Source organism: Bubalus kerabau, chromosome 19, assembly GCF_029407905.1.
Source record: "Bubalus kerabau isolate K-KA32 ecotype Philippines breed swamp buffalo chromosome 19, PCC_UOA_SB_1v2, whole genome shotgun sequence".
Taxonomy (NCBI): Eukaryota; Metazoa; Chordata; class Mammalia; order Artiodactyla; family Bovidae; genus Bubalus; species Bubalus kerabau.
Genome location: NC_073642.1, coordinates 17,494,641 through 17,513,475, shown reverse-complemented (window position 1 = coordinate 17,513,475; position 18,835 = coordinate 17,494,641). Strand labels below are relative to the sequence as shown.

General features: G+C 45.1%; 2 long non-coding RNA genes across 3 annotated transcripts in view; one reads left to right on the top strand and one right to left on the bottom strand.

Moving 5' to 3' along the window:
• Positions 1–6,264, bottom strand: part of LOC129634096 (uncharacterized) — a 29,217-nt gene extending 22,953 nt beyond the window's left edge. For both annotated transcript variants that reach the window (XR_008705419.1, XR_008705418.1), the window contains exon 1: positions 5,785–6,264. This is a non-coding gene — a long non-coding RNA (uncharacterized LOC129634096). The remainder of the gene's footprint in view (positions 1–5,784) is intronic.
• LOC129634095 (uncharacterized) lies at positions 4,895–8,590 on the top strand. The gene is made up of 3 exons (XR_008705417.1): positions 4,895–5,053; positions 6,276–8,326; positions 8,576–8,590. It is a non-coding gene; the product is annotated as an uncharacterized LOC129634095 (long non-coding RNA).
• Positions 8,591–18,835: the final 10,245 nt, after the last annotated feature.

Below are 18,835 nucleotides of genomic sequence, written 5' to 3'. Positions count from 1 at the left end.
ACAAATTCTGGTGATTCAGATTCAGGTATTTGACACACATTCTCTAAAAATTAAAATGAGCCTGTCTTTTCAAGGCGAAATAACTGACAGCATTTGTTGCCAAAGTTGAATTCAAACCTTAATGTGAAGATTAGAATTTTGGAAAAAATTATTATCTGCTGCCAATATTCACTAAATACTGAATTTTTTAGGTTTTAATTTTCAATATAGTGAATGTCAACAGCCATAACCCACATTTTTAAAAGGCCCTTTGGTTTCTTCAGTAGCTTTTTTAAAACATTTTTATTTATTTCTGTGCTGGGTCTTGGTTGAGGCATGCAGGGTCTTGTTTCCTGACAATGGGTCAAATCCAAGCCCCCTGTGTTGGGAGCACAGATCCTGAGCCACTGGACCACCAGGGACGTCCTCCTCAGTAACTTCTCAGTATATAGATATTCTGAGAACAAAACATTTGAGAACTGCTAATTTTCACTGTCAATATTTCCCTTTGTAGATCTCTTAAGGATCAGGAGTCTCTTTTTTAAAACATAATCACAATTTCACTCTGAAAATGAACAGCTGGCCACGAAGCTGTTGAGGAGCATTTGGAACTGAAACAGAAATCACAACTTGCCAAATGTACCCTGACTTACAAATCAGAATCTGTGCTAGACCCAGCCATGATGTGCATCTCAGACTGTGTGAACCACAAGCCCTTCTAACACCAGCCCATTCAGATCCATATGCTCCAAGACCAGATACTGACCTTAGAGACAAACTAACACTTTCTGTGTACAGATTCATGAGTTCTAAAGATAAAAACACTCACTGCTGCAGCAACTTCCAAGATAATAAAATTCTGGTCAATTCCTGCCAAGACCATCTACAACTAATCCTAGCCCCCAAAACCTTCTAAGTACCTTTGTTGTTGTTCAGTCGTAAGTCATATCCAACTCTTTGTTACCCCACGGACCATAGCACGCCAAGCTCCTCTGTTCTCCACTATCTCCTGGAGTTTGTTCAAATTCATGTCTGTTGAGCTGGTGATGCTATCTAACCATCTCATCTTCTGCTATCCACTTCTCCTTTTGCCCTCAATCTTTCCCAGTATCAGGGGCTTTTCCCATGAATCAGTTCTTCATACCAGGTGACCAAAGTATTGGAATTTCAGCTTCGGCAACAATCCTTCCAATGAGTATTCAGGGTTGATTTACTTTGGGATTGACTGTTCTGACCTCCTTGCAGCCCAAGGTACCTTCAGTCCAGTTCAGTCACTCAGTCATGTCCAACTCTTTGTGACCCCATGAATCGCAGCATGCCAGGCCTCCCTGTCCATCACCATCTCCTGGAGTTCACTCAAACTCACGTCCATCGAGTCAGTGATGCCATCCAGCCATCTCATCCTCTGTTGTCCCCTTCTCCTCCTGCCCCTAATCCCTCCCAGCATCAGGGTCTTTTCCAATGAGTCAACTCTTCCCATGAGGTGGCCAAGGTACTGGAATTTCAGCTTTAGCATCACTCCTTCCAAAGAACACCCAGGGCTGATCTCCTTTAGAATGGACTGGTTGGATCTCCTTGCAGTCCAGGGGACTCTCAAGAGTCTTCTCCAACACCACAGTTCAAAAGCATCCATTCTTCAGCGCTCAGCTTTCTTCACAGTCCAACTCTCACATCCATACATGACCACTGGAAAAACCATAGCCTTGACTAGACGGACCTTTGGCAAGGTACCTTACCTGCTCTATTTCGAGATTGTTCATGATTCTCCATGGTGGGCAAACTCCCATGCTGCAGCAAGTAATAAATCTACATTTTTAAGTCAACAGCTGTGTTCCTGCGGTGAGCTGCAGCTGATGGGAATTGACAATCCTTGATTCAAGACAGCATCTTCCCCCCGCCCAGGCCACTACAACAGCCTCCTCCCTACGTCCCCTGTTCCGCTTACTACTGCTATATAACAAATTATCCCAACACTAATCAGCTTAAAGCAACCACTTTCACTTCCTCATGATTTTCTTGATCAGGAATTTGGAAAGGGCACAGCAAGGACACTTATCTCTGCTCCCTGATGTCAGGGGCTCAGCTGGGAGGATGCAACGGCCAATGATATCTTGGCAGCAGGAAGCAAAATCATCTAAAACCTTGTTCATTCATATGTCTGGCACTTGGACTGAGAGAAGAAGACTGGGGCTGCCAAGTGGAGCACCTACATGGAGCTTCTCACGTGTGTTGGCTTCCTCACAGTATGGCTGCCTGGGAGGGAAGAGGAGTCGGACTTCTGCTGATGCCGTCTATTGAACACAAACAAGTCAAACCCTGCTTAGGTTCTTGGGAGAAGACAATTAGACTTCATCTCCTGATGGAACTTGTGAAGATTCTAGGAGAGTATGTAAGATTGAAGTTACTGTTTGCAGCCAGATTTGAAAAACATGATCGGTCCCACTCCCTTTCAGTTTTGTTTCTCTATAAACCATCTTCGGTGGAATAGACAAAATTGTATTTCTAAAACGGACCAAGCCATGTCAGATTCTTGCTGGAAATCCTTCAGTGGTTTCTCATCACGCGAGCAGGGGTGGAGAGGGAATTCAGACATTTGACTAGAGCCCAGAAGGCCCTGCATATTCCAGTTTCTGCCTGCATATCTGCCATTCTCCTGCTCACTCCATTCCTCCAGCTGCAGGGCTCCTCCACAGCTCTTTATCAGGCTGTTCTCATTCTTCAAGGTTCAGCTTAAGTGCAACCTCCTCAGAAAATGAAGTCACCTCCCTTAATGATGACCTCTAAAGGAGCCCCAGAACCCAGAATTAACTTAAGTGATTGATGGTTGATTGACCGAACACAATATAAGTTGCAGGCATTGCTTGTTTTAGGATTCTCTAAGCAGCTCCCAAAAATTGTTCCATAAAACACTAGTTTAGCCAGATGTTCAATAGACATTATTTTAAAATATGAATCCATAGCACACATCCTCATAAAGATTTGAGTAAAACAAAGCTGCAGAGTTTTCTTTATACCGTGACCACTGCAAGTCTGTAATATGCTAATTGCTTGCTAGGTCTCCATGAAAAGGATGTAATAGGTGACAGTCTTCAACTTCTGCCACCGCAAAATACTTTGTCCAAGTAGTATTGCCTGGCTCTACTTTGCAGAGCCCTTTTCCAAACAGTTATGGGCCTGGATTTATAATGCAAAAGAAACTGGAGTCCCCAGCAGGTGGTTCTACCTATGTCCCTGACCCATGTCCTCTGAGTGAGTTACAAATAACAGGAAACCTGTGGAAGGGCCAGGTCTTTGGGGAGCAGCCTGATTGGCTGGAATTGAGGTCATACTTTTGACTAATGATCCTGATTGGTTCTCAGTAACACTCCACTCATTGCAACAGTGTCCAGCAAATATATGAGCCTCTCATCTAGATATATGAGTTATACTCTTTAGAGCAGTGAGTCATTGAGGCCGGGCTCTGCTGAGGATTGAGTTCTCTTTATTGGGCCAAGAACCTCAAGGCTGGCTCCTGGCCTGCTCCCATATAGTAGAAGCATGTCTGCAGCTTCCCAGAAGCTGGCTGGCCCTGGGGATGGGGAAATGGGTTCACCAGGGGGCTGTAACCTGAAGAACCCACAGGAAGTGATTTGTCTCTGATGTCCTAATACCCAGGTCCCAGAACATCTCTGAAACTAGCAAAGAAAAATAAAAAAGGTTACATCTTATTCACTGCCAGTCTCGGATAATTAAAATAACTGCCAGCTGGAAATCCAGAAATGATCATAAAATCAAAACAAAATATTACTATAGCTTAATTAAAGTGGACCCTCTCTCCCATCCACTCACTGTATAATTCCCCAAGAAACTTAAGTTTGATAATAAAAAAAATATCCTCAGTTCTAAAAAATCAGCACATCTTCATAGTAACAATGACAGCTAGTAAAGATACAGCGCTTGCTCTGTGCCAGGCAGTGTGGAAAGCACCTTATGGGTAGCTTCTCGTCACAGCCATCCCAGGTGATGGGTGTACAAGTTGTCCCCATTTTACAGGTGAGGAGACTGAGGTACCAAGTGATCATTGACTTGCCCAATAGCTCACAGCTACTAAACAGAAGAATCCAAGTGTGTGAGTGTTCAGTTGCTTAGTTGTGTCTGACTTATTGTGACCCCAGGGACTGTAGCCCTCGGGGCTTCTCTATCCATAGAATTTTCCAGGCAAGAATACTAGAGTGCATTTCCATTTCCTACTCCAGGGGATCTTCCCAATGCAGGGACTGAACTTGCCTCTTCTGCATCAGCAGACGGATTCTTTACCACTGAGCAAACTAGGAAGCCTGGTATGTGAAGTGAAGTTGCTCAGTCATGTCCGACTCTTTGCAACCCCATAGACTGTAGCCTACCAGGCTCCTCTGTCCGTCCATGGGATTTTCCAGGCAAGAGTACTAGAGTGGGTTGCCATTTCTTTCTCCAAGGGGATCTTCCCGACCCAGAGATCGAACCTGGGTCTCCCACATTGTAGGCAGACGCTTTTACCATCTGAGCCACCAGGGAAGTCCATAAGCAAACTAGGAAGCCTGGTATAGCTGACCTCAAAAACCTTGCTTTTAACCATTCTATAGCTTGTAAATAACATCTCAGCAAACCTGTTGGCCAGTCCCACCTGCCTAGAGACCCAGAATCCCACACATTCCCCCACATTTACTGGGCACAAGTATCACCTGGAGATTGTATTAAAATGCAGATTTTAATTCAGTCTGGGGTGGGACCTGGGACCTTCCATTTCTAACTAGTTCCCAGGTGATGCTGGATCCTGGCTGAGGAGCCACACTTTGAGACTCTAAGACAAGAGTTCTCAAATTCTGCTGCACATTACAGCCACCTGGGGAGCTTTTAAGAATTCTGATGCTCTGCCCTCACCCCACACCAAATAAATCAGAACCTTCAGGGATGGACCCCAGGCATCAGTAGTTATTTAAGCTCCCAGGTGATTCCAAGCAGGCAGCCAAGGCTGAGAACAATGCTCTGAGGGTCAGGAGAGGCCCTGAGAACAGTGAGGAGGAGAAAATCAGATTTCCATTTGCTGCTGAGATGGGTGAGTCTCATAACGACGTTATCCTTGTTGCAGTTTTCCCCCAAATCATTACCCTCCCTCACCACCTATTCCCGCCTACAGAATCGCGGTGGCCTGGCCTCCTTTGAAGGTAGCCAACTGGCATGGTGTCAGGAATCAAATTATTTCACTCATCTGCTATCCCCATGTCCTCCTCCCAATTTTTTCCTTTCAGATGAGTTCTGTGCTCTTTGTAAAGCATAATTCAATGCAAAGACATTGGCTACTCCTTGCTTTTACTATATGAACAAACACATAGAAAACAACTGCAAAGATTTTATTTAGTGGCTTTCTGTGCTTGGCACTTAGAGGTCTGGTGTGGTTTAGTTGCCAACTACGTCATATCCAACTCTTTTGCCACCCCATAAAATGTAGCCCGCCTGGCCCTTCTGGGATTTTCCAGGCAAGAATCCTGGAGTGGGTCGCCATTTCTTTCTTCAGGGGATCTTCCGGATCCAGGGACTGAATCCAAGTCTCCTGCGTCTCCTACACTGGCAGGCAGATTCTTTACCACTGAGCCTCCAGGGAAGTTCTGTGTATAAGGGCACATTTTTTATACCTTTTCTTCATACTTCTTTTACATACCTTTTTCAATGCTCCTTTTTTTATATGTATTCATAATATTGGATTCCCCATTAGCAACATAAATACATTTATCTACAACACACTCTTTTCACCACTGGCACGCAGGGCTCACCAATTTGAGGACTCACCAATTTGACCTTGAACTCAGAGAAGTTCATTTCCACCATGGCCCAGGCCCCAAAGCACAAAGACTGAGAACATGAAGCTGCTTTCCTAAACACCAACTCCCCTCGCCGGAGGGAAAGTGTGAACATAAACAGCCTGGTGTTATTGAAGCAATGAGGGCTCCACCAGCTGTCTGTTTCTCTTGAGTCAAACCAAAATACTCACAGCTGACAAATGAAGGGAAAAGGAAGGGAGAGGAAGTTAAAGGCTCTTAAAAAAAAGAAAAAGGAAAAGAAACTTTTAGGGCAGAAAAACGATGCCTGAACAGCCTTCTGATATCTCCTTCCATGTGGATTTGACCCTCCAGGCTCCCTGTGCATGCTCATCTCTCATCAGAAAAACTTGACCTCGCTTTTCTCTCTCCCCTCCCTTCCCCCAGCTGTTTTTCTCTCAATACCCCCTTTTCATCTGGAAGACAAGGAAAATAAATTAAGGACATTCTTTTTATCTGCAGGGCTTCCCAGGTGACGCCAGTGGTAAAGAACCCGCCTGCCAATGCAGGAGACATAAGGGATGTGCGTTCCTTCCCTGGGTCGGGAAGATCCCCTGGAGGAGGAAATGGCAACCCACTCCAGTGTTCTCGGCTGGAGAATCCCGTGGACAGAGGAGCCTGGCGGGCTATGGTCCATGGGGGTCACAAAGAATTGAACATGACTGAAGCAACTTAGCACAGCACAGCAAGGCTTAAATAGATGTTCTTCTCCGTAAAGGCCTGGAGATCAGGGGAGATAATGTCAGAAATATTCTGCCTGAAAGAGAGCAACACCACGGGGAGCGACAGTCTGTCCAGATAGGGAGAGACGATGGGGATTCTTGTTTAGGGATGCCCGACCAGGCATCATCAGCTGAACCCATCCTACCAGAGGAAGAAATCCAAAAACAACGCATTTCATAAGCCGATAAGAACCATTTCAAGGATGAGACATAAACTACTTTCTCTGGAAAATGGGGCTGAATCCACCGTGCTCTGCAGCCAACCAATTCCCACATCCACAAAGGAAGGCCTCCCCGTTTGGCCAAGGGTCATGTCCCTCCACCTAGGCTCTATGCGTCCCTGAGGGTGACAACTTGTATCAGTTGGCCTGGGACTCCCCTGGTGTAACCCAGAAAGTCCTGCCCACTGAGAACCCCGTCAGTCCCAGACAAACCAGGACAGTTAATCAGCCTGGTCCCTTCCTCAGCCTAGGTTCTGGCCAACCACCTCTCATCCTAGAACTGGACTCCTCAATCCTCATTCCCAGCCTCAGCCCTTACAGATAAAAGCATGAGAAGGCCAAACTTTCCCTGAGCTCTCTTAGCACCAAGACTGACCCTTTTAAAATGAATGACTTGGGAACTTCCCTGGTGTCCCAGTGGTTATTGTGTTCCAATGAAGAGGGTGTGGGCTCGATCCCTGGTGGGGGAACTAAGATCCCACATACCTCTTGGCCAAAGAACCAAAACATTAAACAGAAGTAACGTTGTAAAAAATTCAATAAAGACTTTAAAAAGATCCATATCAAAAATAAATAAATAAATAAAATGAATATCTTGCATGCGGAGTTCATCAATAAAAGACAAGACCACATTTTCTCCTGGTGCTGGTTGAATAGTTACCTCTGTCCCCATTTCAAATATTTAGCTTGGCTTCCCAGGTGGCAATGTTCACAGCAGCACTATTTACAATAGCCAAGACATGGTAACAACTCAAATGTCTATCGACAGAGGAATGGATAAAGAAAATGTGTTACATATATACAATGGCATACTTTGGCCACAAAAAGAATGAAATCATGCCATTTGCAGCAACATGGATGGACCTGGAGATGATAATACTAAGTGAAGTCAGACAGAGAAAGACAAATATCATGATATCACTTATATGTGAAATCAAAAAAAATTGTTCAAATTAACTTCACTTATATTTGGAATCTTAAAAAAAAAATTGTTCAAATGAACTTATTTACAAAACAGAAATAGACTCACAAACATGGAAAACAAAACTTAAAGTTACCAGAGGGATAAAGGAGAGGGAGGGATGGATTAGGAGTTTGGGGATAGCAGATACACACTACTATATATAAAATAAACAACAACCTACTGTATAGCACAGGAAACTATATTCAATATTTTATAATAACCTAAATGGAAAAGAATCTGAAATAAATAGATGATAGATAGATGAAAGGAAGAACTGAATCACTCTGCTGTACACCTGAAACTAATCCTACGTTGTAAATTAAGTAAACTTCAATTTAAAGAAATGAATAAGATCAAAAGCTACTTTCAAGGACTTTACGACTGGAGGATAACACAAGACACGTAACTAATAACTCTGACATGAAAATAGGTTCATTGGCAGGAGGACAGAGCGTTATGGAGGGGACAGAGAAGCATGACAGACAACTCTGGGGCACAGACGCACTTTGGTGACAGAAGCTGTTGCACGGGGCCGCCTGCTGAATGAGGAGGACTTTGACAGACAGCGGGGGGAAGGCATTCGTTCCACCAGGGAAGAACAGCAGGGTAATGATACAGGGAAGGGGGCGGGGGCGCGGGACTCGTTTGCAGATACTGTGTGTGCAGAGGGCGGGTGAGCCAAGCCTTGCAGAACGGGAGGCCGGGCTGGAGAGTGGATCCCCCCATGGACCGTAGCCTGCCAGGTTCCTCTGTCCATAGAATTCTCCAGACAAGAATACTGGAATGGACTGCCATTCCCTTCTCCAGGGGATCTTTCTGACCCAGGGATAGAACCCACATCTCCCACATTGGCAGGCAGATTCTTCACCACTGAGCCACCAGGAAAGCCAACAAAGTCGGGAAATATCTTACCTTTTTCCTGCTGTGAGTCACCAAGCTCAGTGACACCCCTGAGATAAGCAAGGCTCTCTTGTCACTTCCCCGGGTTCCTGTGTGCCTGGCCTGGAGGACCGACGGAATTCAAGACTGTGCTACTCAGCAGTGAGCACGCAGAGTGGACTTGAAGTGCCTGAAAGCCTTTTAAATTTTATGTAAAAACCCTTTTTTCCTTTCTCCACTTTCCTTCTTGCTCTTTGTGGTCTTCCCAACCCAACACTCAAGCATCACTGAAGAGGAAACACTATGTTCGATCCTGACCTCGTTTGCCCTTCAGATCAGCTCCAAAGTTGGCCCGAGAACATATAAGCTCCAGTTCAGGTGACCACGGCTGCTGTCTGCCCATTCAATCCCTGCATTATGGCTCTTTGCTCAGTAAAGCTTTTGAGGACGCTTAGAAAGAATGAAATGGAAAAACAAATGTTACTGTGAGGGGGTCCTGAACTTGAACAGAAGCGGTGTTTACTTGGGCTTCAAATGAACTCAAGAGTTCCAAAGAACCATGGAGGAAGCATCTCCAGGGTTTATAAGGAGCTGGGGAACCTCCTAGGATGACGTCATACTCAGAGAAGAGCTTGAGCATGAACACAGGCTTGAAAGAGGCAAAGCAAGGGAAATGATTTGAAATATGTCTTGAACTTGGTCACCAGAAGGTACAGTCATCCAGCTCCCTTATGGTGGCGTGAGTCCTAGAACACAAACACTGCCATAAAGGAGTGTGTAAGGCAGGGAGAGGGGGTTCCTTTCCATCTCCAGGAGAATCAGCAACAGAGAAGCCTCTTTGGTGGGGAGAGGTGACAAGCCCCTTTGAGGTTCGATGGCTGAGTCACTTTGTAAGGTCCTTATATGACTAGTCAGTAGCAGATTCAAGACTGAACTCAGGTCTATCTACTTGAAAAACTGTGTTCTTCCTACAACATCATGTCTTGGCCACATGCATTCTTAGTCACTTCAATCTTGTCTGACTCTTTGTGACCCCAAGGACTGTAGCCCACCAGGTTCCTCTGTCCATGGGATTCTCCAGGGAAGAAAACTGGAGTGGGTTGCCATGCCCTTCTCCAGGGATCTTCCCAACCAAGGATCGAACCCATGAGTCTCTTGCATCATCTGCATTGGCAGGCAGATTCTTTACTGCTGAGCCACCGAGGATGCCCAACCACCCTGAAGGCTTAGAAAGACTTGAGAAAGCTAATGGCTTCCCCTGGATAGATCGGTTTGGGGTCTCAGCCTTCTTTACGTGTAGCAACCATAAGCATAACCTCAGCAGAAGAGGAGGAAAATACTAGATGCCCCCCCCCCCCCACAGAATCAAGCAAACAACTCCCCAGGGCACATGTGAATACCTCAGGTAGCCATTTGACCACTTGGAAAAAATCCATAAGGGGTTGGATTTCCTATCTAGCAGCAGAAGGCAGATCCAGGGAAATACTGTCTGATAATGAAATAGTGACCCCATTTTTAACTCTAGACTGAGGTTCTCTGGGGAAATCTTTGTTGGGTTGATAGGAAAAAACCTGGGCTGATATTTAATCCCAATTTTTTCAGCAAGCACACCTCTCTCTCCCATCTTTCTAACCAAACCCCTCCTCTCCTTGACCCCATTCATCCTGAATGACACCCCCCAAAAAATCTAAAAGGAAGCTTAGCTCTTATATAATTTTAAAGAATGTGCTTAACATCTTGCTTTACCTTGATAAGCTCCAGCAGAAATAAGAATATCTGAAGCTGCGGGTTCAATTAAAATCATTTGCTGTAACACTCAAAGTCTTTTTCTCCCTGATGCCTCTGAACATTACCCTTCCTTTTCTCTAAGCAATGGTATTATTTGGTGTCCTTCTGGCTTTTCTGATCTCTTGTCCCTGAAACTTTCCATCAGTTTTATTTGCCTTGTGATTAGTGATGATTAAAGAGGTGAGTTTAATAAACATGAAGAGACTGGTGCATTTGGACTTGAGGCCTTGAGTCCTGTACAAAGGGTTTTCTGCTGATTACCACCAGGATCATGCAGACAAGCACAAATATTTGTGATTTCTGCCAGTCCCCAAAGATGACAAATATCCTCTTAGTAATTCACTACAATAATAGCAGAGGGAGAGCCCCCAGTATATACAATGGGAGAACAGATGACTGTGTTACAGGGCTTCACAGATCTCTTCCATATGGTATCTGAGAATATCTGTAGCATCAGTGCAGTAAATATTTCAGCTTCTCAGATGCTATTATGCCAGGGGAGTCGAGGAGATTAAAAAGTGAAGATCCTTCTTTACTTGAGTGACTCATCCCTTCCTTGGGATTTGCTTAATTCTGTAGAATATATGTTGTTATGTGCCTGCCATACACTTAGAGGGCTTCCCTGGTGGTTCAGTGGTAAAGAATCCACCTGCAATGCAGGAGACCCAGGTTCAATCCCTCTCTTGGGAAGATTCCCTGGAGAAGGGACTGGCAACCTCCAATATTCTTGCCTGGAGAATTCCAAGGACAGACAAGCCTGGAGGGCTGCAGTCCATGGGATTGCAAAGAGTCAGACACAGCTGAGCTGAGCGACTAACACTTCACTTCTTACACTTAGATATGTAAAAAGCCCAGAAAAAGGAAGTACTTTGCCCAAGGTCACACAGACCTACAGCACAGAGCCTGGAGGAAGAGACACCTCCTGCCAAACCCTCTCCTGCCTCCCCATCACTGCCCCTACTTGCAAACTCCTAAAAATGTGTGAGCACCTGCTCTGGGCCAGACACTCAGGATTCCAGGAACACAAGAAGGGGCAGCACAGACACAGCCCTGCCCTCAAGGAGATGACACTGTAATGGAGGATTTGGACCCCCAAAATGTATAAAGCATTACAAAGCACAGTGTTGTGATGGAAATAATCTAGGTGGTTAGAAGGAGGACCATGAAGGGTAGGATCCTTTTTGGAAAGAGAGGCACAGTGGTGAGAGTTAAGCTGAGACTTGCACTATGAGAAACAACCTTATTTGAAAAATTGATGCAATAGCCTTCCAGAAGAGGGAGAGCATGAGAAAATCTGAGCTGGAAAAAGATTCAAATATTGCGGTCCCAAGATGGAAATGCAGCTAATGCAGCCAGAGCATTAGGAGCAGTGGCATGGATAACAGGGAGAGACAGATTAGGATTTGGCTTCTCTGGGGGCTCAGACGGCAAAGAACCCACCTGCAATGCAGGAGACCTAGGTTCAGTCCCTGGGTCGGGAAGATCCCCTGGAGGAGGGAATGGCAGCCCACTCCATTATTCTTGCCTGGAGAATCCCATGGACAGAGGAGCCTCGTGGGCTATAGTCCACAGGGTCGCAGAGTCAGACACGACTGAGTGACTTACACTTATGCAGTCTATGCTCAGTGATTGAAAGTTTATTATCAATAGAGTGGGAAGCCATTGAAAAGTTTTAGCAGAAGAGTGACATGACCATATACACAAAATTAAAACTACATCATTGCTGTGTTAAATATGGATTATAAGAGTCGGGGAGGGGACACAAACTGAGTGGTGGCTTTGCAGGCTCCTCTGAAGAGGCTTTTCCTGGACTAAGGTAGGGGGGTTTGGAAGTGTGGCAACATGAATGGAACTGAGCCATGTGATAAACTTAGGAGATAGACTGTAATGGGGGAAAAGAGGAATCAGTATCCCACATGATTGTGACTCCAATTACTGGGTGGTTGGTAGTGCCATTGACAGGTGGGGCCAGAGGGCATGGGGACAGGCTTTAAAGAAGCCAAGATACAGATGTGTAGGGTTTGAAATATGAGATATGAGATATTTGAGTGACAGTTCAGTCAGTTCAGGATGTGAGTCTAGGGCTCAGAGGAAAGGTCTGGTTGGAAATATACTTTGGGAATCTTCAACTGAAAGGTGACCTTTGGTTCTAGTGAGAAGATGTGATTGATTTGTTTGAAGAACTCCTTGGGTTGGTAGGGAAGTAAGGACCCTGGTGGCTCAGACAGTAAAGAATATGCCTGCAATGCAGGAGAGGCAAGAGATGTTGAATTCAATCCCTGGGTCAGGAAGATCCCCTAGAGAAGGGCATGGCAACCCACTCCAGTATCCTTGCCTGGAGAATCCCATGGACAGAGGAGCCTGATGGGCTACAGTCCATGGTGTCGCAAAGACTCAGATATGACTGAGCAACTTTCAAGGACCCTATAAGGCACAACTGATCAGCTGGTAGAGGAACTAACTGGGTGGGATCCTTCCCTGCTGTGTTACGGGCACATCCGGTGAGGTATTTGAGGCCCTGTGAGGCTCAAAGATGTCACGGCAGTGGCAGCACTTGAAATGTTACATCTTAAGATACAGAACTGTGCATTCATATTTTTTAATGTTGTACTGATCTTTTTACAGCATATTTATAATCAAATGTTTTGGTGTGTGTCAAAGGAATTAATATGAGAAATGTAAATATTTGAAGTATTCCATAATTTCTTTTTTTAAGAAATTCGATCCACATGTCTTCATCAGCTCAAGTTGCCATAACAGAATTCATACATTGGATGGCTTAAAAGACAGAAATTTATTTTCTCACAGTTCTGGAAGCAAGGAGTCTGAGATCAGGGTGTCAGCATGACTGGGTCCTGGTTAGAGCTTGCTTACCGCCTGGCATACAGCCATGCATGCTCAGTTGCTCAGTACTTCCTGTTTTGCAACCTCATGGACTGTAGCCTGCCAGGCTCCTCTGTCCATGGGATCTCCTAGGCACAAATACTGGAGTGGGTAGCCAATCCCTTCTCCAGGAGATCCTCCCAATCCAGGGACTGAACCCAGGTGTCCTGCATTGCAGGCAAAGTTTTTATAATTTGAGCCACCAGGGAAGCCCATACAATGACATAGCACTCAATAACAAAAAGATCCAAGAGAGAAAGGGTATATGTAAACATATAGCTGATTCACTTCATTGTACAGCAGAAACTAACACAACATTATAAAGCAACTGTACTCCAATAAAAATATTAATAATAATTTTAAATTTGTAATTATTTAGTAATAATAATAAAATTCATTGGAAGGACTGATGCTGAAGCCCAAGCTCCAATACTTTGGCCATCTGATGCAAATAACTGACTCACTAGAAAAGACCCTGATGCTGGGAAAGATTGAAGGCAGGAGGAGAAGGGAACGACAGAGGATGAGATGGTTGGATGGCATCACTGACACAATGAACACGAGTTTGAGCAAGCTCTGGAAGTTGGTGATACACAGGGAGGCCTGGCGTGCTGCAGTCCATGGGGTCACAAAGAGTCAGACACGACTGAGTGACTGAACTGAACTGAATAAAAAGAATGTACTAGTGATGCACACATCCATGCAGGGGAATCTTAAAATCACTGTGCTAAATAAAAGAAGCCAGACAGAAGACCGTACACTCTGGCTGATTCCACTTACTTAACATTCAGCTACAAAAGGCAAAACTACAAGAACAGAAAGCTGCTCAGTAATTGCCAAGGGGTTGGTATTGGAGAAGGGGATTTACTGCCAAGAGAATGTTTTGTTTTGCTTTGTTTTTTGGAGCAATGGAATGGTTCAATATCTTGACCATAGTCATGGCTACACCACAGAAGGCATTTATTAAAACTTATCTAACTGCACAGTTTAAAAGGGGTGGATTTTACTGCATGTGAATTACTCCTTAATAATCCTGATTCCCCCCAAAATCACCTCCCACTTGGATAATACTTTACAGTTAACCATGCCTTTCTCATCCATTACTTTGCTGTAGTTTACAACAACTTGGTAACGGAGGCAAAGTGACATTATCTCCACAGGGCCTGGGGAGGCTGGAGACTTCTCTGCACATTCAACCTGCAGGGAAACTGTATGTTCTGAGTCCTAAACAAGAACATTTCCCTCTCTGCCCCAAAAATCTGATCAGTCGGTGATGCCAATGACAAGCTCCATCACCTACTCTGGGCTGTGCTCCATGATGCATGCTTTCCAGTCATTCATTTATTTTCTTCTCCCAAATAAGCCCTAAGGAAAGTGTCATGATCTCACTTTACAGGTCAGAAGACAGAAGGGTAAACTAATTGCTCTGAGGTGAGAGAGTAATAACATCATGATTTAGTCCACATCTGAAAGGATAGATAAACCTGTGCTTTTCAACAGTAAGCCCCACAATTCTCAAAACAAATTTAGTTTCAAATAAGAACCCCCCAAAACAAAAATCTAGAACAAGCACAGGGAAATAATTATGATCACCTTCAAATAGGGAAGGCTAGCAAGACAGTGCTAAGCAGTCTTTCAGGTATCTTTTTCAGTCCATCTGTCTAGTATTTTTCAAACTCTCCAGACACTTCTTGAAAGACTCTGCATCCAGGAAATTAACCCCCTTGCTTTTTTTTTTTGGCCGCTCCCTGTGGCATGCAGGATCTTAGTTCCCTGACCTGGGGATCGAACCCCTTGCATTGGGAGTGCAGAGTCTTGACCACTGGACCACCAGGGATGTCGTAACCACCTTTGTTAATGCCCATCCACTTTGCCTAGACTTCCTCTTCTGCCCAAAGCACATTCCTGAGCTAACTGCCTGCCAGATGATCAGTAGAAGGTAAGAATGCAGGACTAAGAGATGCTTAGCCTCAGCAGAGTATCCTGACAGTGCACGCTGGTCGTCCTTCTACAACTGTGGCAAATAACCCTAGGGCCCAGGCTGCAGCCTCTCACAGCCCCTCCCGACGAGGCCATCTGTAAGTACCTTTCCCCTGGAAGAAGTAGGTCCTAATTTGACAGCAGACCAGATCTTTTCTTTGTCTTTGTCTTTGTCTTCTGGGCAACTGCAAGCTTTACAGTCATCTCCATGGCTCCCGGAGAACTTGAACATGAGGCTAGCAGATGCTGCTTTGCAGCCAGAGGATCTGGGGCAGAAGGAAGAGAACATTCTGCCTGGTTTCTTGCGGCAGAAGGAAAGGAAAACTTTGAGTGCCTTTTGTGTGTCAGGAACTGTGGTGTGATTTCATGCACCACACTATTAATAGTTCACATCTATGGAACAATTCCTGTATGTCAGGAACACTTTCTATGCATCCCTTTGTCTATGGAACACTTTCTGTGTGTCAGCTTGATATATGTCATCTCATTTAATCCACTCAACATCCCTGTTTGATCAGTACCATTACCACCGCCCCAAATGAAGTTTGTGTCACTGAAACAACTTGCTGAAGGTCACGCAGCTACCACAAGAGAGAGGAATTTCAAACGCAGGGATGCCAGCCCCAAAGTCCCAGTTCTTTACATTATACCACCTCACCTACACCACCTTGACCCCTTAGTCCAGTGTTTCTGTCTTCTGAACCCCATCTAATGCAAAAGCAGATGCAGGCTATTTTAGAAGAATTCATATTCTTTGCTACTCTTCTCCCTAGAAACAACTCTATCAACTAAATTTCACACTTTCTGAGCTTCAGCTTCATCCCTGACACTGCTAGATGCAGCCACATTATGTTACCTAAGAGATGATATAGATGTTCAAGGGGAACTTCTCTGGTGGCCCAGTGGTTAAGACTTCACCTTCCAATGCAGGGAGAGCCAATTCGATCCCTAGTCAGGGAGATAAGATCCCACATGCCTTGAGCCAAAAAAATTTAAAAACAGAAGCAATATTGTAACAAAAAATCAATAAAGACTTTTAAAATTGGTCTACATCAGAAAGAAAAAAAATCTTTTAAAAATTAAGTTAAAAAAAAATTCCAGAATAACCAATACATGACCCCACACTTAGCAGACAACTCTTAACTAATCAGGATGCTCATTACAGGTGAGTCTAAATGCAACCGCAGAGCCCTTCCCAACGCAAAGCTGCAAGAAACTGCTGAAATCGGCCAGCATTAAGCACACACTTTTGGCCCCTCCTGCTGCAGAATTCCACAGGCAGAAAAAACAGTGACATGACCCACGAGGAATAATGGGATGGAATTTTTTTGAGCAGAAGTTCTGGGACCAAAGCTTTGTTCTACTTATCACTAACTGGGAACCAGAAAGTAAATGAAACTCTCTGAGCCTGATTGTATTCTTCATCTGAAATGGTGATGATGATAAGAGCTCATCGATGTCACAGAACTGTTAGATGCAGAATTACTGATGACAGTGAGAAGGAAGAGACTGTAAGACCAAAAGCCTGGAATACAGATACTGAGAAGAGACAAGAAAATGAACGAACACAGAATATAGATTTTTGCCTGGGAAATAGCCTAAGATTTTCTACAAAAGGGTTGTGTTGGGTATGGGGTGCCCTTCAAGGTCTTGATGCCCTGTGTTATTCCATGGGGTTTATAATGGTGGTGGTTTCATGAGTAAGTGATGGGGCTAAGCCATGGCCCTAGAGCTACCCAGGCAGGACAACATGGCAGAAACAGGCTGAGGAGCCTGGCTGCCTGGTTCGACTCCTGGTGTGATCACATCCCAGCTGTGTGATCTCGGGCAGTTCTGTAACCTCTCTAAGGATCAATTCTATCTGCTGACAAAGGGAGAAAATGATGTGCTTTGTGGTAAAGATTAAACAAGATAGTTCCAGACACATGGTGGGTGACTTTACATCACTGTGCATGGAGGAGCTGATGGCAGGCTCTGCACATATCTTTTGCACTGACATCATCCATCGTGGCAGCCAGTGCCAAGTAGGTGCTCATCAGCATTTACGGGTTAATTGGTTGGTTGGTTGGTTACCACTTAGGGAAATCACTGAACAGCTTTAAACAGAGGAAGAACGTGGTAGAATTAAAATTTGAGGACATCACTGTACCTGCTTTGGAGAGAAGAGGGTAGGGGTACAGGCATGGGAGCAGAAAGTCTGCTTTATTGCCATCTTCCAGGGCAAAGACCATGCTGATGGGAGGTCTAGATTCAGTAGAGGAACCACAGCAGTGAAGACGCTGAGCAAGTGGAAGCATTGGAGACTGCGACGTTCAGAACTGAGATTCTGATGTGTTGCTTTTTCTGGTGGTGACAAGATGCAGGGCACGAGTAAGTAAGGCAGGGGTGGCTAAGACGCCATGTGATAAGAGGCCGGTGGTGGTTGGAAAGTGGAGAAATTGAGAAGCCGGGTTGAGGACATGTTACCCTCCATGGACAGTGTCTTATTTCCACCGAGAAGCAAAGCTGCTGCATCGGCATGATCGGCCTCCTTTAACAGATGATTAAGGAGAGACTCAGAGGCTAAATGACAGGCCAAGGACAGGAAAGTCACAGAACCGGGCTTTGACCCAGAGAGGTCTGACTTCACAGTGCCCCTGGCCTTCCTCCCGTCTGCCTGCTGCCCACTGACACAGCTGTGATCAAGCCTCATGCTGCCCAGATAACATCTTGCTCTCCTCTAGTTTTCTGCTGCTGTGGTTGCGCTAAGGATGCCTCATGGGCTGGAGGGAGAGGAGGGGACGCTGCAAAATTACAAAGGTGCCAAGTCACAAGAAAAACAAGTGACAGACACAGCCCCGGGAGGCTTTGCACTTGGCCACCCAGAGAGGAAAGTTATCCTGGCCCCTCCCAAAGGCAAAGGATGTGCCCCTTCTACACATCACCAACTCCTACAAAGCGAAGTACTGGGCGTTAGTCCACGTGTTGCTAGGCCATCAATCGCTCTCCAAACACAGCACTAAGTGGCGTATCTGGGCCATAAATACTGCACAAGCACTTTGCAAACAGGTCTGTTTTTGTCACCATTTCATTCCTTTTATACATCATTACCTATTCTGACCATTTTAGAGCAAACTGTTTGAGAAATAGAAGCACAGCTCACAGCTAGCAGCAGGCCCCTTGCCCCGTCTATTTCTTGGAAGATTTAACAGGTGACAGTGGAATGATGAGGCAGATATTTATCATCCACAGATCTTCTCACACTCCTGCCTGGTCGACTTGTGCCCAAGTGGACTTAATGGACTTCATATGAGCCTTGCTGTGGCCACTGGGTACCTGCCGATGAACCAGGGATGTAGCGCTTTGGATCACGGCCTTGTCGTGGCGAAGAGGCTTATGTAACTCAATGAAACTATGAGCCCTGCTGTGCAGGGTCACCCAAAACAAATGGGTCATAGTGGGGAGTTCTGATAAAACGTGCTCCACAGGAGGAGGGAATGGCAAACCACTCCAGTATTCTAGCCAAGAGACCCCATGAACAGTGTGAAAGGGCAAAAAGATATGGCACCAGAAGATGAGCCCCCCAGGTCAGAAGGTGTCCAATAT